This window comes from Pelmatolapia mariae, linkage group LG15 (assembly GCF_036321145.2).
Source record: "Pelmatolapia mariae isolate MD_Pm_ZW linkage group LG15, Pm_UMD_F_2, whole genome shotgun sequence".
Classification (NCBI taxonomy): Eukaryota; Metazoa; Chordata; class Actinopteri; order Cichliformes; family Cichlidae; genus Pelmatolapia; species Pelmatolapia mariae.
Window position 1 is genome coordinate 11,676,086 of NC_086240.1, and position 26,385 is coordinate 11,702,470.

Below are 26,385 nucleotides of genomic sequence, written 5' to 3' on the forward strand. Positions count from 1 at the left end.
CTTTTCAAAAAGAATAAAACACAATTAAGACAAACAATTTGAAAAGTGCTAAAAACAAAGACTCATAATTTCTGTTCTCTTCAATTAAACCACAGCAAGCTTCCAGCCACAATTGTACTGTACTACAACATGAACCTCTGATTCTGCTAATGTTTAATGAGGTAGGGTCATGATTTTTGAAAGGCAAGTACAATGTCCTCTGCCCCCAAAAGACTCGGTTATATCATTTACTCAATAGAGCCCTGCAATGAGAGTGTGACACTTGAAAGGGGGAAGATAATTTGACTGGATTAGCAAATTCAGGTCTTCTCATGTCCACTCCCTCCTATTCAGGATTGGCTTTTTTCTGAAGATCTAACGAGTAGTAATTAGAAGGGAGTGTTTACAATGACCGTGGCGAGCAGTGTGTGATACCTTCTGGTCTTTAGAGACTGGTTTGGTCAGTGAGGGGGGGAAAAGCTAAAGCAGGCCTTTTAGTAATCCCTGAGCTGCTGTACAAATCAGTCTACATACTGACCTAATGATGGGGGAGATTTAAAACATTTAGAGACTATGTCAAACTGGAATATACAATGCTTCAATCTTCCTGATGATCCAATCACGTGACTATTTTCTGGCTGCTGCAGTACAAGCTACACATTTGGTTTGGTCTGTAGCAGCTGTAAGTTTCCACAGTAACGTAGGAAATGTGCACAATCCTGCTCAACTATCTGGCCTGCCTGTCTATCACAGATAAAAATACACAGAGTTCAGCTATCCCAAACGAGCAGCACTGCTGATGACCGTCTCAGCATATCAATGAAAGTTTTACAAGGGGAAGATTATTTAAAAAACAAATAAATAAATACAAATCTGGGATCATTTAAGTAACCCCCTCCCCCCAAACACTAGAGACAGTATATTTTAGGTTGCCATTTGACTACTTTGGTTCTGACAAAAATATCCAACTACCAGATTTACTGTCCAAATTTTAATAATCATGACAAGATAAAACTTGATGACTCTGGAAATTCCCCGACACTTCCTCAAGTGCCATTGTGATGTTAAAACTCTGGCTCTGAGGGACAATCTGTAACAGCTAAACTTTCAAAGTTTAAATCTTTAAGTCTTGTTTAACCTCCTAGGACCTGGCATCCATATATGTGGACATCACATTTTGGGTTGTCTGGACCAAAATACTTTGCTCTACAAAGGCCTGATATCCACTTACGAGGACATTATACTGACACTGTTCTATCAAAATTTCAAACGAATGTCCTCATATGTGGATCTCATTTTTCTCAGGAGCAAAAATCAGGTAAAAACAGAAAAATAATAAAAATTAAAAAAAATAAAATCAGGTAATTCTTAGTTTTTACATTCATCAGGTCCCAATCAGCCCCAATATCAAAGAGAAATTAAAAATGCATGCCATGAAAGAGTTCGGGTCTTAGGAGATTAAGACCAGAGCCCTTCAGTCATCTCACTCAGACTGTACTTTGACCTGTGACCAGACTGAACTGTGCTTGAAACATTTGCCTCTCTGCTTTCAGTCAAGGGTGACAGATGCTAAGGTTGTCGCTAAAGCCTCAAAGTAAAACATAAGGTAAGATTTTAAAAGAAAAACAAACATCAAAACTCACTAGGAACCCCCCCCCCCCCCCCCCAAAAAAAAAAAACCAACAAAAAAACACAAAACAACCTGGAACACATGTACAAGTATAATAATCATGTTAAACGTGACAAAGAGAGAAGAAAGTTGCAGAGTGTGCTTGCCAACCCGATGGTTTATCTTCAACAAGGAAATCAAGTGCACAAAGGACATATCTGCTGTCTGGGAAATAAAGATGAGATGTCCAGATATCCACAAGTATGCTGTCGTCAGCATACCACAAAAATATCTCTACACTGTCCCTACACTGTGGTGTGAGGCTCAGCATCATAAACCACAGAGGTTGTGCTGAACTGCAGAAATGTCTGGACGTCTTGTCGTGGTGACGAATAGCCCAGCAGATTATAACCCTGTTCACTTGACCTTTTCCAGTGATTTTCTATAAGTCAAATGCTCCACACAGACTGAATGCATCAAGTTCAGTGTGAAGCATTTTTAAATTTAGTCTGGTCAGGTCACGTCCTTAGCGGTAATCGAAGATTGTGGGTCGCTATTCTCAGCGAGCCGAGGAAACAAACTAGTTATTTCTTCCAAAGGAGAAAGTGAGGGCATTTCCTATGGCAATGTCTTTGGTCAACCTAAATAGGGCCCAATAGCATCACTGTCCCATTTTTGTCACTTTTTGGTTCATATGGGTTTCCTCCATCCAGCAGCTGTATTTTTGTTTTTTAAATGAAGGATGTCAGCAACTTTTTCCAACCACCAGAAAAAATTGTCACCTTCTATCATTTTTATTCTTAAGCACCAAATAAATCCTTTAAGATGTGCCGATTCTAACAACAACAAAAGGAGCAAACCTCTAAAAGATATATAAATAACACAAGCAGTAACATAGGATATAATTTAACTTTTAAACAAATTATTTTTTAAGATTTCGTCTCAAGGCAGACTGCGTTTATAATGAACTGCTACTCTGACAAATCGGAAGCACTAGATACTTGTCCACATCACTGCTTTTTGCTCTTGAAAGCCAACAAACTACAATTAACTGGACAAACTGTCAAACAATACTAGTCATAACATGTATTCCACTTTAACAATAATCACTCTTTTCTAAAAAAAGAAAAAAAAAAAGAAAGCAAATGTACCAAAATATACAACAGAGTGAATAAAAAGCATACAGTACCACTAGAAATACACGGTGCCTGAGGCCAAATGGCCACACGTGGGATAAAGTACACAGCAGCTCTCTCTTATTAACACGCTGAATAGTGTATTTATTTTGACACATCCTTGACTTTTCTAAATTGACTACTGGAGGCCTCGGCAGCAGCTGCTTGGCTTCACACTCACCATCTATTCTAGCATGAAGGGAAGAAGCCTTTCAGAGGCTTCTTTGACCATATTAGTACACAAAGCTGCCCATTTTTTCCATTAGCTAAAGCAGGCTGTAAACTTTGTTTAAACTTGTGAGCCAGAGTGGGACAAAGCTGGTCCCCCATCCAGCTACAGTAGCCAGAGGATATGCCACGACTCAACCATGCGAAGAAGGTCACCGGGAGTGTTTGAACATTGAGACCATCTGATGTCTGTGAAGTCTTTGTGCTGGAATTGTTTACCCTCTGAGACCTGAGTGCGCTCACATTAGTCCCCGGAGGCTGTCTGTCAGACGGTCAAGGTGCCGAACCTAACAGAGGCTTGTTGCAACAGGACAACATTCCTCTCATAGCCAGGTGAGTCTTGTGACCCTGAACACGCACACTACAACACGTTCCACTGTCACCTGCTCTAACTGAGAGGGAGCAACAGATTATCTTTAATTACAGGTCACGTACAGCCTAGCCAGCTGAACTGATCTTAACTGTCCAAGAAGTAACAGCCAAATTAGTGGTCATATCCAGTAATTATCCATGTAGTAGTATGTCTGAAATATTAAGAGTCTGAAAGTTGATGAGGTGCCATGTAGCAGTCCCATTGTTCATATGACCAAGAAGAATGCTATTTATCATGAAATAAATCAAGTCCTGGACTTTAACAGAGAAACGTCATGTCTTTTGTAGGCAGATGCATACAGATTAACCCAGATTCTTCTGTACTCCTTCATTCATACACATCCAATAATTAGACCCGCCCACCCATTTCCTAACAAACACTTCTCTCTTTGTGTGAAGGAGATTTCTGTCTGTGGATAGTCTTGTTGTTTTCTTGACCATGTGGTTTGGCGGGTGACCTGGCATGAGTCCAAACTGTAAAAACAATCCCAGTGTTTGCGAAGTGAGTGTGAGCCCGCCCATGGTGCCTGCCCAAGACCTCTCCATTAAAACCTGCACAACTGTCAGGTCCACTGGAGAAAAGGCAGAAGTAAGAAGAGCATCTTAAGCTAAACACAAAGAGGCTCACATTACTAAACATGTGCAGGGAAAACTAAAGAATTTAAGGATGACCTGACACTTCATCCAGCTGTCACATCTTTCTTTGTTGATTTTGTTCTGTCAGTTTATTAACCGCTTTAGGATTCTCTGCCGTTAACCGTAAAAGGCTCAGTGTACCAGATTTTCCTGATGCTACATGAGTGACAGGTACAGAAGTCGATCCAAAATTAATTGTTATAAATCAGTAGCCTTGTTTAATTTTCACACAATAAGAGGTCAACTTTAAGCTGATGCTAATAACCCAGATTGTGCTTGACTTGGAGAAGGAATTCAACCTTGGAAAGAGAACACAGTGGACAGCAGTGTATTGAAAACAGATGTGTGAAATACCTTCTTCTGCAACAGCTGGCATCTCTCAGGAGTTTCTAGCTTTGAGATGTAGTTTTAATTTTTTGATTTCTACAGTGAATAATATTCACCCAAATCACAGGCTGCATTCATGCTGAAAGAGATGAGAATCTCTCCTGTGTTTCTTTGGTAAAGCCAAAGAAACCTTGAACAACATATGTATTAAGGCTCTACTCAGAATCAATACACAGAATATATCTGGCAGCACTGTACACTGTCTACCTTGATTTGGTTGAGGAGATTTAGCAACAGTATAACAATATATAATTATAATCTACCCTTCTTTCTTTCAGAGACACACCGAATCTCTCCTTGCATCAGGGACATCAATCTAACAGTGTTCTTGAACTCCTTACAGTGTGTACAGGGTGTTAATAAAAATAGCATTTCTCCTGGAAAAATTGCATCAGTATAATGCTGTTCTTACACAATGTCTTTCCACTAACCCACAAACATCTGTTGCATCAGCATCTAAAGAGAGCCCAAATAATTTCATCGGATGTTTGTGGGAAAAAAAAAACAACAACAACAACAAAATATGGCACAGCTGGTAGAAGCACGGTTGGCTATACAGGGTATAGCTGTAGCAGGGTTGTGGGCGGAGCAGAAAGGTATTTGGTACACAGAAGTTTAATCTTCTTTACTGATTTAGGATTTGGGATGGATCAGACTTACGATTTGATGATCATCTTGCCAAAGTATATTCAATGCAAAGCAACTCCAGGTCATGGACACAGCTATAAGATGCTGCTGCACACAGGAACATTTCTTTTGAAAACTATATCTGCTCCACTGATACTGGAGGCACAGTTCATGGTTTGCCAAGTGCACTCTCTGCAACATGCTTAACTAAAAGCCCAAGGATTATTGTGCCCTGCACTGACAAAAATATTTTGGATTTGTATGGACAGCTGCAAATGAAGCTGAGGACATAGAATAAGGTTGGAGGAAGTCATTTCGCCAAAAAACAACCTTAGCCCAGAGCTGCTGAGCTAGAAACCAGCAATCAAACCAGTATTTCAACACTTTGCCTAACTTGTGCAAATGAAAACTGATTCAACATCAGAGGCACATTTGGTCACAGTCACAACATTAACAGCATTAAGAGTGGCATTAATAACATAACATTTTGTAATGTAGCTTTAGTGTGTGTGTTGCTAAGGTTTTTCTCCTAGCAAGAAGGAAATGTTAAATGGTGTGTGACTAATTTTCCCTGGTTTAGATGTGGTACAAATGGCATAGTGGTATCTTGCACAGTTGGATACCATACATAGCTATCATTGTGCCAATTACTTAATGGCACCCCGAGCACACAATGAGTAAACACATGATAACTTGGACACTTATCAGAAAATAACTAGGCCGTGAGAGAAATGTTGACTGGCAGGTTTAATGGAGATTAAAATCAATCGGTCCCCATTGGCTGCCAGTCAATGGAAAGCCATCAGAAAGTCGGTGTCAAAGCTGCAGTGTTACAGCAGCAGAGCTATTCTGCTCTGATATGTTTGTGCTCATGTGCATTTAAATTACACGACTGCATGTCGAGATATGACAAAGGCATTGCCTCTGGAGCATTAATGTCACATGGCTGAGGGAGCAGTGCTGAAGTGGCTCTCAGATTACAGGATTAACATAGAGAGACGCAAAGCGAAGAGAAAGGGATAACACAGAGACAAAGGAAGCGATTCTTCCATCGGGTGATACACTTTACAGTCATTTTACAGGGCTGTGGGTTATAAAAGCTCTTGTAGCACTTTGAAGTAGTGAAAGTTAATGTTTCAAAGTTAGTCAGGGCTGTGACCATAAGGAATGTAATGTGATTCTATTGCTGCGGTAGTTTTTCCTGTTTTATGATGACTTGCTTATGTGCATAAATAAAACAGTTTAAAAAAAATCTGTCAGTGGACTCTTTAAGGAAAATTAGATCCATATGAATACTATAACCCTGGATATAACAACTAATGGTAAACAATACAATTAAATGTTATTCTGTACTCCGAGACCCTGCTGTATCTGCTTGGGGTAAAAACAGCAAATTCGATTACCTATGTTACATAAAGGTAATCTAATTGTTTTGTTTGTTTTTTTTCAGTACACAGGCTCATGATCTTCACACGCTTCTGGAGACAGTACTCTAGTCATAGTCTATGATGCATCTGAAGCCACAACTACTTTCAAAAACAGAAAGAGAAAGATATATACACTCACATTAAGGCTGACTAACATAAAGTGTGAACAATAAACTCTGTAAGTGAATATTTGATTAGAAGACTGTGATAACCTGACCTGTTTTGTCTAGCATTATTTTATGAACAAAGCGTTGTGCACACCCAGTGATGATAAGCAGCTGTTTATCACCAAGTTATTCTGTTGTCTTGGAAAGATTCAAATCACTGGTGAATCTAATATGTGGTACCCTCTAGTTCTATACAAGCTTGTATTCCTTTATAGAAACTCCAACAGGGAAACTGACTGGATGCTCACCAAACCATATTTTGACACTTTAATAGTTGCAAAAACTATAATAATATTAACCAAATAGGCTTTAGTCTCAGTTTATTACTGTTACAAATATACATATATTCCAAGCTCTTCCACAGCTCTTAAAAAATTCCTGTGATTCTTACATGTATGAGCACAACGCAAAAAATATACTTTGAGAAACTGGGAGTGTGCAGATAATGCTGGGAGGACAGAGATTAAAAAGCAGGTTAAAAGGCTACTGCACTTTCCACCAGCAAGGTTGCCAAACTTGTTCTGCAGACAAAGTCTTCAACCCCCCACTCTTAAGATCTTAGCATTTTTGAACAGGTCAGGCTTTCATGGAGGTTAGACTCGGGGCAAAGACGGAAAATACTTGAACATGCGACAGTATCCATGCCAGAGTTTCATTGCTGTCATCTCGAATTCTATTTATCGACTACATTCAAGATAAAAGGAAAAAGAACAGCGCAGTTTAAAAATAGCATATAAAACAAGCCGCTCATTACACCCACTTCATGCCTTTATTAATGCACCAGTGTGATTTGTATCCACGGTATTGCATGTAATAAATCAAAGCAATGCACTAAGGTGGGGTTACACTGTGTCTTATCACTGACATCATTATATATATATATTAAAAAAAGTTTGAGTTATCAGCTTTCAGTCGTAAATTGTTATTATAAATGTTGGTGACAGCTCAGAAGTTGGAAATTACAGCATTCCCAGAAATGCTGTGTATAATCTTTTTGAATGGAGTATTAGAGACCTGATTTTATTGTGAAAAGAACTGATTGACCAATGGATGAAGGAGTACTTTAGCTCTTTTGTATGTAGGCATGCAGAGGTCGAGAGCTTGAGAATCATTAAACTGGAGGATCAATATGCCCTCAATTATGAGCAGCAAGGGCAGACAATCAGTGCCATCTCTGAAACAGTTCCCACGTGTGCATCAGTATCACAAACAACTGCATCACTGTAAATAAGCAGTGAGATCGAAGAGAGAACAGCAAGTAATAAACAACTGGTGAGTACAAATATAAATCCCCTAGTCTGAAAGACAGCTAGCGGTCCTTATAAGGCACCGCTAGCTGTCATCGTGATCTTTCTGTGTACTGCAAAAGAAAGATTCATGTGTGCCACAGCTAGGCACAGTCCAACGCCAATCACATATTTATTTCTGAGTAATGAAATGTACAGCCTCACAGATCATCAATAACAGGGTGGGGACTGCGCTGTAATATTTTCCAGGATACCCTGAGCTGCAGCCGTTTAAAAATCCCTACCTCTTCCTCAGTTGCCATGGCAACCAGAGCGGTGGGTGACCGGTGCAAGCTGGGTGGGAGGGTGATTTAATGTAAGCCCCTTCCAGTGCACATTACCCTCCTTTTTAATCTGTTCTGGATGCTTATAAGGGAGAAAATAGGATTGTCGCTCTAATTCAGCAGACAAAAACAAATAACAAAACCATTACGGATTACAGGGTAAAAATCTAGCTTGCCATCACCCAGATGCACTGTAAAATCCACACAAAATTACAACTACTCTTTTGTAATCCATGAGTCTATATAGTATTTATGTGATGTGTAGTGTGTAGCCTCTCGAGAGAGGCTGCGGAAGTGAGAGTGGAACCTGAGGAGGATGGGCAGTGGCAGGAAACGAGCGAGGAGAATCAGCGGACCCCTAAACGCTCAAGGTGACATTGCTTTCATTGACCTGATTATCTGCACTCCACTCCCATCATGGAAAAAGTATGCCATCCTCTCCCTCTCTCACTCACTTGATACTGATAATGGGCAGCAAACCAGGGAGAGAAGCTGGTGGGAGGTAGCACCCTGTAGCCACTGTGTCTGTGTGTGTGTGTTTGTGTGTGTAAGCACATATTTCTACCACCACCTCACCCTATCTCCAGAGCAGCCTTGTCATTATGGGGCATTCCCCACATACACAGGACAACTCTCCCACCGTGAAATCAGCCGTGGGGCCCGGCAGAAGCGACCTGTCATCCTCCCCTTCCCCCTCGGTTACTACGGCAACACTGTTTTTCTGCACCAACACCTCTTAATTAGACAGACGTGACACATTCACCTACGTATTGGTGAGAGGAATCCAATCCAGCTTGTGTTCTGGGGAATGATAAAGCACACCAGCAGCCCCGACTCCCCTCACTCACACGCTGATAGCCTCCAACTATCTCCCGGTCACATGCAGTCCACACTCAAACATTTCAGCCAGCAGATAGCCGGCTTTGGCTCCTCACTCCTTTTCCTTGCATTCATTTAATTATAGGTTAGAATTGGAAGATGCATTTTGCTTGTCTTACCCTGTCCAGGAGTGAGCTTGCCTCTGTTGTGCTCTTGGCATTCCCTTTATATCCTCAACTCACTGCAGTATCCAGCTTTCTGCACTGTCGACAGAAAAAACTATCCCTTCACACAGCATGCAGCGGAGCATTTCCTGCACAAGGTATGTAGTCCACGCAGGTTCAAAGTCATCTGGATGGGGTTTAAGTGGCTAATAAGCACCTTCTCAGAGGCTGTCAAAGGAAAATCCCAGTTAGGTTGAGGATGTGTCTCTGTGATGGCTGCAGGGCAAACAAGGGATAAACTCGCCGTACATAGAACGAGCTGCTGCTTGAGATCATGCACACAGCCAGCTGGCTGGCGAGTACTTCTTTCGTATTCTCTCCCTCCCTAGTCTCCTTCTCTCTGCCTTTCTCTGCAGAATGCCGTGGGGGCAGAGGGGAGAGGCACAGATGTTACTGGCTCCAGGCCACACCCCTTTTCAACACTCCTAGTCCTAATAGGATACAGGCGGGCCATGGCCACCGCCCAGCTCGCTTCCCCCCCCTTACCGGCTGTGAACAACTTCTTGAAGGGTTTGCTTGAAGAGGGCATGTTTGAAGAGCTGTAGGAAGAAAAGAAGGCTAAGGTGGAAACCGTGCGGTGGAAATGTGTGACAGGGAGAGAAGGATGCTATTCATGTGTGCCAGGGATGCTGGAGGAATGAAGCAATGTCCAAACCAATGTCCAAACGAAAGAAAGCAGAAGAGCTGAACTGCTTCTCATCATTATTCTGAAGTCCTGTGTTTAATAAAACACCTTCAGTATATGCAACACTGCAGTCTCAAAACGGTGATAACATCCCAAAGAATTTTAATCTAAACAATGTCAGACACTCCCACATGATTTACTGCACATGTATCATGAGTGCATCTCAGCTAATTACTGCCTAACAAAATCCAGCATCCATAAACATTCCTGAATTGCAACACTGTGACTTTTTTTGTTCAGACACCAAAGTAATAAAATTGCATATGGAATTTTCTGAGAATGACTTTCATGAAATTACAATCAATTGCACATACAGTCAGAACACAGTGTGACAGGAATTTACCTTCACTAACGTAAAAAAGTAATAGTCAGCCATCAGTGAAGTCAGAAAAATTTGAAGTCTTAATAGAAAACTCTATTACAAAGTGGCTGACAAATTTCTTTTAAGTATTAAAAAAAGACTTTTGTGAAACATGTAGAACAGCATCATCTTGATTGTTTTGACTTTTTAATGATGATTCAGTTAATTATTTAACTTTCTGTTAAATTCAAAGACTATCGGAAAAACAGGCCTTATTTAAAACATGGATGTAGCTTCTGTATTTGAAAAGTGAAAACAATGAAGAAGCGCTTTAAAAATGCATTGTTCCTAATGGCCTGTGGGGGGTTACTCCTCTGCTTGCAAAAAGAAGTCTGATTGTACAAATTTATATGACAAAATGACCGTACTGCTCACTTATGACGCGAAGAAACACTTATTCACTTATGAAATTTATGCTCCAAATCACTAGTTTCAAACTTTATGTAAATGAAATTCCATTTAGAACAACAGACAATAAACCTACGTATGCGCTAGGGTGTGGCTCCCTACTGATTGACACCACTACCGTATGGGTGTGTAGTGTTCTCGATTACTCAGTCCGATCCAACCTGTGCTTGTGACATCTGGTTTTAACAAAAACAAGATGGCTTCAGCCAAATTGCTCAACTCGAGGCTTCAGAATGGTAGTCCACAAACCAAATCACAGTGACCACGTCTATTTTTATACACAGTCTTTGGATCAAAGACATAAAATGATCTCAGATAAAATAACACTGCTTTTTTTCCCCCCGCATAAGGGACACTCACTCTAAGCTTTGTTTAAATAGAATCAAATGTTCCAAACCAACAGCAATAAGCATATGATGTCGCAATATGAAAATTTACTGTGGCGTGTTGATTCACCTCTGACGTAATGTTTGAAAACATGTCATCTGTACTAATGACTATTTTGTCCATCTGTTTTCTTCAATGGTGAAGGTGACAAAATCAGACATGTTCTCATAAGAGAAAATTATCTACCTGATTTAGACACCCGGTTCCATGCAGGTGTAGACAAATTAAGTGTCATCAGTCAGTAACATCTATCCATTCATCCATTTATTTTCTTCTTATCCAATTCAGGGTCACAGGGTGCTTGAGCCTATCCTAGTTCTCACATTCACACCTAAAGCCAGTTTAGATTTGTCAATGAATCCAATCGCATGCATGTCTCTACAATGTGGAAGGAAGCTAGAGTACTTTGGGAGAACCCACACAAGCACACGGAGAACATGCAAACTCTACACAGAAAGAACCCACCAAACAGTGGAATCAAGGCAACCACCACACCAGCACGCTCTCCCCTACTTATTAACTTTTGTTCGTTACAAAACAAAAAACAAAACAGGTGAGTGAAGCATTACCAAGCCGTTTCATGAGAGTGAAATCTCTCAGTGCTTTTGTTGTATATTATGTTATTCAACACCATTTTGAATCTCCATAAGTAGAAATATGGCAGAAACACAGTAGGAGTATCATATGCTCTGTAAGTGAAACTATAACCGAGACTATGAATTTACTCTGCTTGCCAAGAAAACTGATTCTAAACACACCCCTGCCAAAAGGAAGTCGCACATCAAACCTAAAAGCAACATTTAAACCTTGACAGCTGCAAGCAAGCTTTAAAAATGTTGCCCGTCTTCGTCAGAGGTTAGTAATGTCACTTTCCCTGATTTCAGGGTTTTCAAAAGTTCAGCTTTCCAGCAGCTGCCTTTCCCTCTCATCTGGACATGCCAGCATGTAAAGCCGTCTGCAGCTTTTAGATCTCTGATCCAGTCACATGTTATGGCTAGATGATAGAATACTTTATCTTCTGAAGCCCTTCAACTTTCTCACAGCGGACTTTATAGTTCCACGTCTGAGTTTGCACTGTTGATCCACATAGCTGGGCTTGTGTGAAACAGTTTATCTCTACAGGGCTGGGGTAACAGACATCAGTGGCAGGCCGCGCCGGTGCAGTCATGAATGGATAACAGTGGAAGCTGTACAGTGCTGGGTAGCTGCCTCTGAAAAGAATGTCGTGCAGCTGGAACAACAGACAGGTCCAGTTCCCATGGACGGCTCCTGTTCTGATGGGATGGATCTGCTGTGTCGATAAAAAGCCAGGACCGATGTTTTGTTGACCTCGTGTGCACCAGGTGTAACAGCCAATGTTTGGTGTAGTGAGGATGGCAATGTTTTTAGTAACATTCGGTATTACTGTCCTGCATTTCTGTTAAACTAGAATCTATGAAGAAAGACCGTGCAGCTTTCTTTCATGTGTAGCATTTTTATGAACTCCTCTTTAAAAAGGAAATCCAGAAAAGTTTATAAAATAAAGATTTTTATGTCCTACCATCCTTACTTCTACCTGCAATCTGAACATTTAGGATAATGAGACAACAATAGAATAATGTGGATGAGGAGAGTCTGGAAAAATGAGCTTAAACTATCATGGATAAAACAGTGATCAGTAACATGTCACTAACAAATAGTTTTTCTCTTTGGCAGACTGCTCATCTTGCAGCATGTGCATGCTTGAATGACATAATCTATGACAGCACTAGCTTGAGGGTTTTGCATCATCACATCTGCAGGTTAAGAATTATCAGGAACAGCCATCCTCTGGCAGCAACTCCACTGAACCTTTCTGTTAATCATTAATCATTTAAGCACAGAGTTAAACTTTACCCTGTTTTATGACTTCCAACAAACAAAAGTACATATTATGGCTACTTTGGCATTAATTTTGTGTCATATTTTTTTCTAATAAGCACACGTTAAATAAAAATAAATGATAATGCAAGGAAGCAAAGCAGAATGAAAACAATCAGTATCCAAATTAATTAGAGCACACCATCGGCTCCAATGATTCTGCAAACAGTGCAGACAAGGAGTTAAAAGCTGCAAGCTGCTGAAGCTTGAATATCAATGTGCAACACATCAGCTGTGAAACAAGAAACCTGATTGGCTGCAGAAAAGTACAGCTGTGATTACAAGAAATCACCTCTGGTAATGTAGAAAATAACTTAATTGCTTATTGTTCAGATAACAGTGTGAATCATTGGGGCCAGTCAAAAGCACACACAAATTAAGATTAAAAAATATATATATATCCTCAGAAAGGCACATATGCTTACGTGCAAAAAAATAAACCCAAGGTTCAGCTGCACAGTAATATTAAGGATAGTCTGAGCTGAATCATGACTGACAGCCGCTAAATAAAAAACACTTTCTCCAACTACTGCAAAGGAATGTGTGAAGGGGGAACGTAATATTATGGCTCGTATCATGTGGTGGAAGGCTACAGCGCTTCACCGTGTGCATGTGTTTCATTCAGGGTGGAGCTATATCTATAAATTCCAACCATGCAGCCCTTCCCTTGCAGGAGACCCTCCTAACATTCACAAAATTAAATACCAGGATTAAAAAGGGTCTTACTGGTCCCTTCCACCCTTTGGAAAGCTTGTAATTACTCCCTCAACCAGGTCCATCTCAGAAGGCCCGCATAACCTTCTACATCTACTAATCTGCAGAACGCAGCTGGAAACATAAAAAGGAAGTCCAAGCAAGGAAACAACACTTTTGACATGAAGAATGGAGTTGTATTTCTGAAATAAGACAAAAAAATGTGAAAGTGCATCTAAAAGAGGATACATGTAGCAAACTGGAAAAAAGCATAGAGATTGGTGTTTTTCCATTTATACATCATGACGTACTTGTTAAGACAGAGCTTTTATTTCCTGTAGCCTTTCACGGCCCATTCAACTCAATCCCAAAGTTTCTCTCTGTGGAGTTTGTTGAGATAAGTGAATTGAAATGTAAGTTCTGGAAAAAGCCAGTAAGAGGACCAGGAGTTCAAGATCTCACTCATATTAAAGCTTCAATGGACTTTTGACAAAGTACTTGTTATCTTCAAGTTGTTTCCTTGCTCATTCATCTAATAAAAAACAAAGCTATCTTTCAGCCATGAAACAGTCACTAATCTTATATTTAGTGTGGATTTGTACCAAAACTAAACTACACGTAGGGTACTTTCTGAACCTTTTTACCTCTACTGCCCTCAAACTGTAAAATAACATCTTTATTTAGGCAAACCTGGAGAATTTATGGCTACAGCAAAGCAACAAACAAAAAAAAGTCTTCCAGGAAGAAGTGGAAGACACTGCTGCAAAAATATTATGACGTGAAATGGTGCAGCTGCAGTGATCGTGCTTGTAATGGATTGACTGAACTTGAGGGTTAAAAGGCCATGGCTTAACTTGCTGATCCCTCCAGATGTTGGCACTGCGCTGAGAAATCAGTGGTTAAGTTTTCGTGCAGAGAGATAAGGCAGCGGAGGTAGTACAGTCCACTGAACATTACTGTAGAGGTAACATATAAACAAACAAATCAAATCAAACAAAGTAATGATAATCCAGCATAATCTAATCAGTATCCAGTCTGCTCCGTGGGTGAAGACAGCTTCAAAGCACGTGGGTCCATTAGTGTGTGTCACACATGACCAGGCGAAAACCCATGAGTAAAGGTTCGAAGTCTGAGTCTCCTCTATGGCCATTAACACGGATGTGAGACTGGCTTAATGCCAGCAGGACGCATGACTAATTCACTGGCACAGAGGCAAAGTCTGAAGTAAAACTAAGCCACCATACTGTAGATGGCCATCTTGCACGACAGGATGGCTAAGTTACAAAGCTGCTTACCTTAAAGTGTGCCATGATATCAGTAGGGGGAAAACAACCAGAGAACTAGATGCTACAACAATAAACTAAAACTAGGAAATGTTTTGGAGAAGCTTCTCCTCAGAGCTGGGCCTTGTAATGAAAAAAATATATGAAGCCAAAATATAAACAGCAGAAAAAAAAAGATGTTTGTGGATGTTAACAAGGCCACCTGCTGTTTAACAGGACTGACCTGACAGCCTTTGCCCTGTGGCGTCACAGCATCAGCTGCACAACGCAAACTCCTGGAAAACAACACTGTGTTCAGGGAAGCAGTACAACTGAATGATTGTTGAGTAGATATATATGCTATGCTAACACTACTGCAATTTTGCTTAGAGAAAAAAAGAAAAAAAAGAAAAAGGAGATTTAAAAGCCTTGAATTACTAGCCAGTTTTGTGGCTACACCACTGAAACAAGCAGCTGTAAAACTATCACTGTTCAAGAACATTTTTAATCGTTAATGCAGATGGTTTCATCTGACTACATGGCTGTTTTCATGACTTCTGTACACTAATGTTATCACACAGATGCGTTATACTTTGGGAATCCTGCTTGTTCGAGCAGCAGCCTGAAATCTTTTTCAAGGAAAATCAGGATCCCTTCTTTCCCAGAAGTAAGAAAGAAGCTCCTCTGATTATCTTTTTTATAGAAAGACGTGTCATATTAGTGTGCATGTACTTTTGTGTGTAGCGACTCGGTGCTATAAGCTCTTTAGCGGTTTGTGTGTATTTTGTTAGTTAGTTCTGACCATAAAAACAAGAACCCCCAGACTGAGGTGGTTCACATACCTGTGAACTCTATACAAAAACATACACACCTCACGCTTTAAAAGACTAAACTTCACAACTCATAATACAGTACTTCCGTTTAAACGTTTCTCTATTGTATATACCATTTCCCTATTGTGTATATTGAACTACTGCACAGAATTTCGTTAAGTGACTATCTAGTAACAACAAAGAATCTTTGAATACTGTTTCTGGAAATATGTTATGAATCTATGACCATGCTCTGACTAATTTAAGATCATATGAATGTAATTTGTCAAAAGTCTTAATATGCATCACAACAAAGAAACAAAGGCGCTTTTAAAAATAAAACAATTGCAAATACTTCTAATTCAATAAGAATGTGCATGACTAACATTACTGGCTCTTGACATGCCAACTCAATTAACTGGAAATTACATTATGTCAAATATACCAACAACATCTCAGCTTAAGAGGCATTAATGCAACAAAGGAGACATTTTTTTCCATCACATAAATTATTATGAGGATTATCCTGAATCGAGGCAGTGATAGTTTGCAGATCATGTGAAGTCCATCCATGATCAGGCCAAAAGAAGCTAACAACGGCAGAGTCTTAATCCTTTCCTGAGTTTAAACGTCTAAACTGATAAAGTTACATCATCCAGCATAACAGAAAGATAAATGGCATAGCCCAAACATTCTTCTACCGTTGTTCTCTTGCTTGATAACTTGTTCAAACTTGAGTGTTGCTTTCTGGAGGGGTAGGGCAGTATTTTAAGAGCAGGATAAAGCATGCCATGCTCTGGCACAGTCTGGGGCTGAATCTGATATCCGTCTGCTGTTTCAAAGCCTGTCACACATGCTTTGGTTTGTGTCTGGGGAAGATTTAAACAAGTTGGCATCTGACCTCATCCATTGAAGAAATGAAAACAGGAAAAACAGCATATTGTGCAAATTCATGTCGTTTATAAATTGGGAAACTGAATATGTATCCCAAAGGCTTGAAATTCAGTTTTATGAGGTAACAGCATTGTTGCTGGGGTTTGTCTAAGACAAATATAAAAACAAGCCTAATATTTTGCTACTTTTAGATAGAGTCCACACCCTGAGAAATTCCAGGACCTACATCAATCACCTTTTCCAGCTGTAGACATTCATCATTTACAATGATTTATAAGTTAGAACATTAAAGAAATGCTGTGAGTATTAATACTTGATGGTGAAACGCTAGAGAACAAGACCTGTTTGTGCAAGAAACAAAGCTGCATCATAGTGTGTGATATGATTCACTTTGATATGCTAAATGTACGTCAGCTTTCAGGGACTGAGCAGCTATTAGCAGAACTTCAAGCTGCAACCTGAACTGATTGAATTTGCTGTCAGACAAAATGCTGGCATCCAACCGGCTGCTTACTCTCTGACAAAACTGCACACTCATACAGAATTCTAATTTTAACGCACCTCTGCTTTTGGGAGTTAGCATTATTAAGGTGACCTAGACAAAAGAGACAGAGGCGAGTATGGGCTGAAACATGAATCCCTCCTGGCCTATAAAATCCACCCTACCCTCCCAACCAACATCTTGCTTATAAAGGACTCCCCCACAGACACACACATATACAGAGAACAGGACCGCATGCTGCCTTTGTTTGAACTCGACCGTGGATACACTCTTTCCACATCTTGTGGCTGAGACACACATTTGATTAATTTTGAAGCTCATTGTCATGATAATCTGAGGTTTGACTTATTTCTTTCAGCCTGGCAAGAGAACAGTCATTTTCTAACTTAACTAACTACAACTGAACTCCAAAAGCAAAGCAGCACTATTATATAATTAGAAAAATACACAAGATGAAAAGTTTAAGTGATTCTGAGACTTCAGCATGAACCAAAAAACGCTAATTTAGTCTCCATCATGTGACATACCATACACCCTGAGACAATTATTTCAAATTACAGACCCTTTACCCAGAAAAACTACATCACAAATTTTAATTTTAGTCATAGAACAGTTTGTTATACTCTATTAAAGTTCGTGTGATCTCCTTCTTGTGGATGAAATTTGCAGTACAGAACTTATGGCAACCTCACTTTTAAAACAAATGTTTCCACATTCCTCTGGTCAGACTGCAATAAGGAGGTTGCATCCATCAGCGTGTAAACATCAACATTGCAGGTATCGTAATCGTAAAGTCTTTATCTCTTTAAGTCTCAAAAAGGAAGCCAGAAGTAGCACAGCTTGTACTGTGTTCTCCAGGGCACAAATGCAACAAGTTCAGATCAGCCCAAAATATAATTTCATAGGTCACCCAGTTCTAGTTATAGAAGCACAAAACTCTAGATCAAGGCTGGTTTCTCTGAGGGAAGCTGCTCTTTGGAGATCATTTGTGCTGCAAAATCAGTGACTATAATGGGCTTTGGAAGAACTCACCATGCCCAATATTTACACTGCGTTCAGCAGATGGAGGCTAATAATCTTCAGAATTTATATTCTTATTCTAAATGTAATAACAGCAAGTAAAACATGACAGTTTGAGACACCTGCAGTGACTGCTGTTATTGATCCACCTCACATTATGTAGCTGTGATGCATTTTTCATTGCTAATAAAACTGAATGACTTTCCATGAGGGATCCATTACTTAACATGAAGTCCAAAGTGTGTCAGCCTGAAACACATTAACGAAAAATCTGCTGCAGCTGAGAGGCTGAGCTGGAAACAGGGTGTACTGCCCTTTCAACTATGGACAATCTCAAAGGTCAAGTGTCAATGAGGTCGTGGAAAAAACACAATCAGTGCTCACTCATTGTGTGACGATCTCAACTCATCTACTAATATAAATGTTAACCATATGTAATGAAGAGCTCATGGTACAAAAATGCACTGATTACTAATAGAACTATAGTTTCTTTCTGTTTTGCTTAATGTGAATTAAACTGCAAAGCAGAGGCCAGAAAAAGAGAAGTTAACAAAGCATTCGGCCTCCAGGTCATGAAATACGTGCGTTTCTGCACTAAAAGGATGATGGCAGGTTTCACATTCTTTCTTTCTAGTTAAAACAAAAAGACAAATCACACATCAGTAGCTGCAATCCTGGATTTCCTTCAGTAAATTGTTTAGCTGAGGTAGTAATCCAGCCAGGTTCTGACATGCCTCATCTTGTGATCAATTTGGCTGATGTCCGAAAAAGCAGATATACTATATGTGATGTCTGTTCTTCAGCTTAGCTCTTTCCCACTGAGTTTATATTTTGTTTCACAAAGATGTGAATGTTTTTAGTAAGGGCTGTAACAATATCAGATTTTTTACTGCCAACTTTAATAGACAAAATAATTCACTATCACAATATTATTGCAATATCTGTAGAAACTTAAAATGAATAAATATAACTGTCTATGCAATACCATGATCAACTCTGCTAAAGTGCCAACTAGAAAGTAACAGGCAAAAACTTTATATAGATATTATTTTTAAACGTCACAGTTATACTGCAACACCACAATCCTTGTTGGCAGAGGTGATCTTTGTTTTCTAACCTCTAGCATAAAGCATTGCAGGAAACCCTTCAATCATAGATTTATTTCTGTGTTTGATTTTCTTTGTTAGATGATTTTAACAGGTCTGCATCAACCTTGAGGGCAGCCTTAGTTTATATTCTCAAGTTCAAAAACTATAGCAAGCTGTGAACACATGGCCACAGAGCAACAATCCTGAAAACATGAGGTTGGGTCTCGGGTGTGGCCAACAATGGCTGTCTCAGCCCAGCTGTCCTAAGAGAGAAAACAAGTGCAAAGCTAAACCAGACTGGGGGCAGGGTGTGGCATGGCAGGGGTGTCATGGTGACAGAGCAGGCCTCAAAAAGAGAAGGGATGCTAAATGAAGCCATTGTCTGGCCCAAGTGAAGCACACCACACAAAGAATGGCACATTCAAACAGTCATACAGGCCTATTGTTGTGATGGGAGAGCAGAGTGCTGCAGGTCCACATATATCCCACAGGATCCACGACATGTCAAACAGAGAGCGCTTGATCTAAGGGCATGATGCACTAGCACCAACAGGAAGAGCAGGAACCATAATTACCCAGAGGAACCAATTAAGGAAAGACTTTTAGGTCACTTCGTCAATAAAAATCCGTCAAATATTAAACCAGAAACTTGGCTTCTTCATTCATGCTCCACCCAGTTGATGGAACTGATTAGACCAAGTGGAGATCAGCAAAAAGCAAAAATACAACATACAATTATTATTCCAGTTTTCAATAATGCAATTTTAAAAACCAAAAAACAGGAGATCAACTTAAAATTCTAAATTTTCCCTGTGAAGTAGGTGTGGTAATAAAATCACCATGATGAGTGAGGGTGGTGGGGTGGAGCCTATTCCAGCAACCATAGGGTACACCCTGGACAGATCGCCAGTCTGTCACAGGGCTGACACAAAGAGACAGACAACCATTCACACTCACATTCATACCTATAAGCAATTTAGAATCACCAATTAACCTAACCCCACCAATTCACTAATCCCATGAAGTAACGACAGCGGAATTCACTGAAAGCAGATGGATTTCTGTTTTCTCACAGTTGCAGTCAGACTGCCCAACCCTTGTGGAAACAGTACAGGGAGGGAATTAGGATGTGAAACATTTAGCATGAGTCAAACAAAGTCAACTATCTATGGTATGTGCTAACTGGATTTGCTACTTTCTACCTTGCTGTGAGAGTCACTTTGACTATTCCAGTAAATAATTATCTTTTAAAAGCTTAACTAAGGCTATTAGACATTACAGTATATTTAGTGTAGTGTATGGGAAAAAGTTAAACCAGTTCCCAGATGCCATGATTTATAGTAACTACTTCACAGAATATCATTCATATCCTTCCTTAAAGGATGCACATGCACTTTCACGCACACATACTGTATGGTGGCCTCAGGTGCTCAGTTGTGCCAGAGCCACTCCTGAATGACACCCAGCATTGAAGAAAATGATTAGTCTACACTTCCCCCATCCTTGTTGTCGGGGCTGTCAGTTACTCTTCCACTCTGTAGTACTTAATGTGAGCTTCCCAGGGAGGTCCCCCCACCCAGCTGCTATGTAGACGGTCTTGTGAAACGTAACACTCAGTTCATTAGCCTAGTTCTCCGTCTGTGTGTGTGTGTGTGTGTGTGTGTGTGTGTGTGTGTGTGTGTGTGTGTGTGTGTGTGTGTGTGTGTGTGTGTGGTGACAGACAGAAAAGCAGATAAAATACGCCACTGCAGTTTGTGGGTTGGCACATTCAATGTTGATAGTTTGCTCTGTTGAGCACAAACTGAAGTGAATGCTTTCCCAGTTTTTAATACAGCATGACAAAACTGTCACCCTTCCATTTCATACATTATCAGATACTTGTGCTATCCACATCTCTATTAATGCTGTACTTTTACATCCAGTTGGTGAAAATTAGAGGCATATCTGGGTTGAGACAAGCATGATTTTATTCATTTACTTGCACATTGATATTGCTCTGCTGGTCTCAGAGCACCAATGAGGAAATTTAAGGACAGAGAACATAAGTCCGATTGCTGCCAACTAAAACCGACAGTCACAATGGCACAGTCGATTTCACCAGGGACAGCTTTTGTCAAAGTCTGTTTCCAACAGCACGGCAGTGTGTTTGCGTCTGTGACAACAGAAGGATGACATGAAACATCAACATTTGACCACTGCCAACAAAAACAGCACAACCGCAGTTGCAGTGACTGAATTCTGCGCACGTCTGGAAAAGGCGTAACTCTCAAGGTATTTAATAAAGTAGACACACCTTTTAGTCTATTGAATCATCATTATGGATACAATTTTCCTACTTTTATTTTCTTGTGAAACTCAAATTAAAACAGTTACAAAAAAAGATAAACATTCATATGAACAGGTGTTAGCATGATTCTTCCCCATGATTGTGGTTCTGTGTAATGAACTAAGTTTAGTTTCAACTGTAATTTACTCAAACTTAAAATACAGATCATACGTAATGATCTGCATGTATAGATTTCTGTTTTTCTAAATTTTCATAACCTGCCAGTCTTAAAAATCAAAATTAAAACAGAAAAGGCTTGAAATATATCACAAAAGAGGTCACAGCCCTATTATTCAGGGATTAAAAGTAACTTAGTTAGTGTAGGTTTAAGATATAAAACCTATTGGTTCAGACTTAGACAGAGATTATGGCTGCCCTTTGTTATGAAGATTTGTTTCCTTGGTTTCCATAGAGACGTGTTCCTGTTGATGATTCTGGACAGCATAAGTGCTGCAGAAATGAAACGTACTTCCTATTGAAAAGAGTTGTACCAAATGTCATTAAAAGTGTGACAATTCATGTCCACGAACATGATCAAATAGATTACTTTTGTGTGACTATTTCACGTTTTTGCTATGAGACCGGGATGGATCACAACATGTCATAATGCACCACTCGGTGTGCTTTTGATGACCAAAAGCTGACCTGACATAGCTGCTAACAGCAACTAATAAACTGAACTAACACGGAGCAGCAAGGCTTGGAAAGGTACATGCATCACTGTTGTGTTTGCTCATCAGTCAGGCAAGAGGACCCAACAAGCACATTAGGTAAACACAGTCTAAGGTGGCCAGGTGAGATGATTCACAACAAGAAACAGTTGAATCAAAAAGCCTCAAAGTGATTTTAGTTAGACACTATTTGCAAATCTGTATAGTTACACAAATACCGATATATCTGCGCTCGTTAATACTACCCAATTATATCATAGCCACTGGATAAACATTCCCACTTGGGAAAGCATGTGCTTACAACACAGACTAATCACTTGCAAAGTGCCCCTTTAAAAAAAAAAACAAAAAACAAAAACCCTTGTAATTTGAATGTCAGGGCCTGTTGATGCTCATCTCTATCCAGCCGACTCCCTGTCTGCACATTAATGTTGTCGACAAAATAACAGCATGGTACATCATGTAAGGCTTCTCCAGTGTTTACAGTGAAAACACGTCTGCTGATCACACCACAGCAGTAAGCCGTCTCACAAGACAGCAGCGGCCCATTACAAGCACACACAGGACCCCCCCCCCCCTAAATGATTTAGAGCATTTTCATTCTCGGGAATGTAAGTCCTTTCTTTTCTTTTTTCTTTCTTTTTTTTATTGCTTTGGTTTAATAAATGCACAAAAATATGTGTTCATGTGCTTGTTCATTCAATTAGCCTGCAAGTGTTACTTAAAATGCTTATAGGTCTTCTACAATCACAACTCTCGCCAGTGTCTTATTAACATTACAAGTACTGCATTACGTACTGTAATAAACATGCATACACTTTTTCCCTGTGAGTTTAATGTAAGTCCTTTCTGATAAACATCCAACAGGGAATAAGCTTACCACCGTGGTGATTTGTGCTAATCTCTGTGTTGTGACCTATGACTTCATGACTTCTCAAAAGAGTGATTTTACTTGATAAGAGTGAATATTAACTCAGGAGAGGCAAAGTCTTAGAGCTGGGCAGTAAGAGGGAAGAAACTTTCTGAAGGATATTTGTACTTTACTCACATGTCTCTGCACTCAAATCAAAACTTAATGTACATGAAAGAGTTTAACGTTATCATGCACGGACCTTTGTGCCTAAAGACTCTGACAGGCTTAGTTTCCAGCTCTGTACACATTGGCCAAAGTTCACAATAAAGATCTGCTTATTAAAATTAATTTGTGATTCATTTGTCCAAATAGTAAAGCTGGCCTTCTTGTAATCAATTTTCCAAAAATCTAAATAATATTAGCCAAAATTACCATTTAGATTCTTAAACATGGATATGTGAGTTGGTGTAAGTTTAGTTTTGGTCACACAGGTTCAGTAGTTAATTATGAGCACAGGTTAGGGTTCAGACATTAACCTTTATTTTCTTTAATAGATTATAACACCACTGTCCTGTCCAAAAAATAAGTTACACTATAAGAGATATTATAAAAACGTGGCCAAAACCACTAAGGAAATTGCCAAGGTCCTCTTTAGACCTATTTTTTCAAACTTTAGTGGGGTTTATCTAGCCTACGCAGCCCCCCTTTTCTTTTTCTTTTTTAATAAACTCCACAAACAGGTAGAGGCGACACAACAAAAAGCAATTTGCAAAACACATGCAAATAGTACCGGACTCTCACCTTGTCCGGACGAGGTTTTTGGATACTCGCGTGCTCCAGAGTAAATAGCTGCATGAATATCAGTGAAAATTCAACAAAGACAGCTCGAGTAAATTCACCGCAGTCACGTCAACGACGGCTGTAGCACTGACCGGCCACACCGGTACGGAGGTCACAACCACCACCACCACCACCAACAACAACGCAGCCCAGCCGGCGGTGTGGGTTCTCGGGCGGTTTAATGGTTTAGCCGTTAACGGTAAAGTTCTGTCTGAGGACAGTCCGCTTACCTCGTTACGGTGAACATTTTTTCTGGTAAGCGCTTCATGTGCTCGGAAAGGTATAGCGCAGGAAAAACATTCAGCGCAGACGGCAGGCAGATAATTCAACCGACTGGTTGGTCCGGGCTGCTTATGAGGTCATCGATTTACTCGAGCAGGTAACGCGCATGCGCTCTATTATTCCAAACCTGTAGTCCACTGCTTCATGGATGTTGTAGTGTAGAAAGATACGAGCGCTGTTCACCATGACCTTTTAATTAGTAGCCTAAATATCGTTGTCATTTGAAGGTTGAGGTCAAAGCTAGGTTTTAAATGCTCTGGAGGTGTAGATCTTTTGTTGTTTTTACTTTACTTTTATTTATTTTCTATTCGATTTGTATTTTTGTGTTATAAAAAAAAGAAAAAAAAAAGATTTTTTCAATTAATTTAGACACAATGACTATGTTCCTCTTTATTAATTGTGAAGATTTCATCCTGTCTTTGAAAAATAGCCAATGGAACAATCAAGAAGAAAAATTAAGGTGCTCAAACTCTAAGCCTTAAATATTTTAAATAAGTGGGGTTTTTTCTTGCAGTTGGGAAATTACTGCAGCAATTATATTAATATGTATTTTTTGTGGCGGTTGCTGATTTTTTCATCAGATTCTGAAGGACCAACTACTGTTTTCATGAACTGTGTTTTACACACACAAAGGTTTGGTAAGTAATAATAAAGTAATTTTGAATATTTCACAGCCAGCCATTTCCCCCCCTTTGGATGCATTTTAGAAAACATTTCCCAGTTTAGCTACAGTTAACTCTCTAAACTCTCCATCAGCAGTTTCTTTATAATGTACTTCACACCACAATGAGATTATCTGTCCTGTTTGACTTTTTTCTTTTTTCTCATACTTCTCACCCTCCTCCTACTATTCCCAGCAGTCAGTTCCAAACTTTAGAAAAATCCAGAGCTGCCACGGCCACTCTGGCCTCAGAAAACCCTCCCTTCTCCATCTCATCACCTACAAACAGTGAACAAAGGCAAGCTTAGGACGCATTTCATCAAACTGGTGATCAAGCTGGGCCTCTACAGAAGCAGCTGTGTTGCTCAGCACGATATCTGGACTATAGCCAGGTCTCCATAGGAACTAGGAGAAGGTTGCTGGTTTTTGTGACCTTATAAACCAGTCCGGCACCAGCTCACAGGCTGGATAGTGCACTTGGTCTCGGCAAAGGCACCTTTTAAGAAAGTTTGATCTGTTTTTAAGTAGCTCTCTCTGTGGGATAGTGTTGTCCTTTGCAGTGGATTTAAAACATGGCTATTAATTAGTTAGCCAACACAGATGAATTAAATGAGAAGCATCAGAATACTGTGATAACGGTTAATGCACACTTTCCTGTAAGCCTTTTCCACTAGAACCTGACATAACAGTCCTTGTAACAACTGTAAACTGAGTACTGTGCGATAGTAGTAACAGGGAAATAGTTTTATTAAGTTAATTTTAATTTCATGTAAATGAAAAACCCTTTAGTACTAGATTGGAGCTAGAAGACAAGTCATCTGAGATGGTTTATTGCCCTCTGGTGGAAACAAAGTTAAACTGCATACTGTAAGTCTCAGTTGATACACAGCATGAAGTTATTTTGTTGAGATGATGATATCTCATTGGCTTTGCTTTGAAGGAACTGCAGACTCGATCTAACACCACGCTGCTGCTAAGCAGACCTGTTCCTTGCCACTAATGAAACAGCTGTTGTAGGCATCATGGAGTTGATTGACAGCTGTCACATCTTATGCACGTGCACATCTGGAGTGTACTACTGCAGATGCCTGTTTTATTGCAATTCACAACTGAATTTTATAAGACAAACTGTTTTAAATGCTTATTAACCAAAGGCAATTAGTTAAGCATAATTCATCCATGGTGATATAGCAATTTTACAAAGAAAGACTACTTTCTACTCTCTCTGGATATGGTTTTTGAATTTTAACCTCCTAAGACCTGAACTCTTTCATGGCATGCATTTTTAATTTCTCTTTACTATTTGGGCTGATTGGGACCTGATGAACGTAAAAACAAAGAATTACCTGATTTTTATTTTTTTACCTGATTTTTGTTTTTGACAAAAATGAGATCCACATATAAGGACATTTGTTTTAAATTTCGATAGACAGGACATTATACTATCCACTTACGAGGACAGTATAATGTCCTCGTAAGTGGATATCAGGCCCTTGTAGAGCAAAATTTAGTATTTTGGTC

The 26,385-nt window shown here is 39.7% G+C and overlaps 1 protein-coding gene across 4 annotated transcripts in view; it reads right to left on the reverse strand.

Annotated features, from left to right (window-relative positions):
- LOC134642963 (disheveled-associated activator of morphogenesis 1-like) overlaps nt 1-24,268 on the reverse strand; it is a 43,249-nt gene extending 18,981 nt beyond the window's left edge. For 2 of the 4 annotated variants that reach the window (XM_063495099.1, XM_063495096.1), the window contains exon 1: nt 24,152-24,268. The gene's annotated coding sequence lies outside the window, so the exon portion shown is untranslated. Of the gene's footprint in view, nt 1-9,175; nt 9,566-23,882; nt 24,006-24,151 lie in introns of those variants that run through there. The other 2 variants (XM_063495098.1, XM_063495097.1) reach the window with 2 other exon arrangements.
- Nucleotides 24,269-26,385: the final 2,117 nt, after the last annotated feature.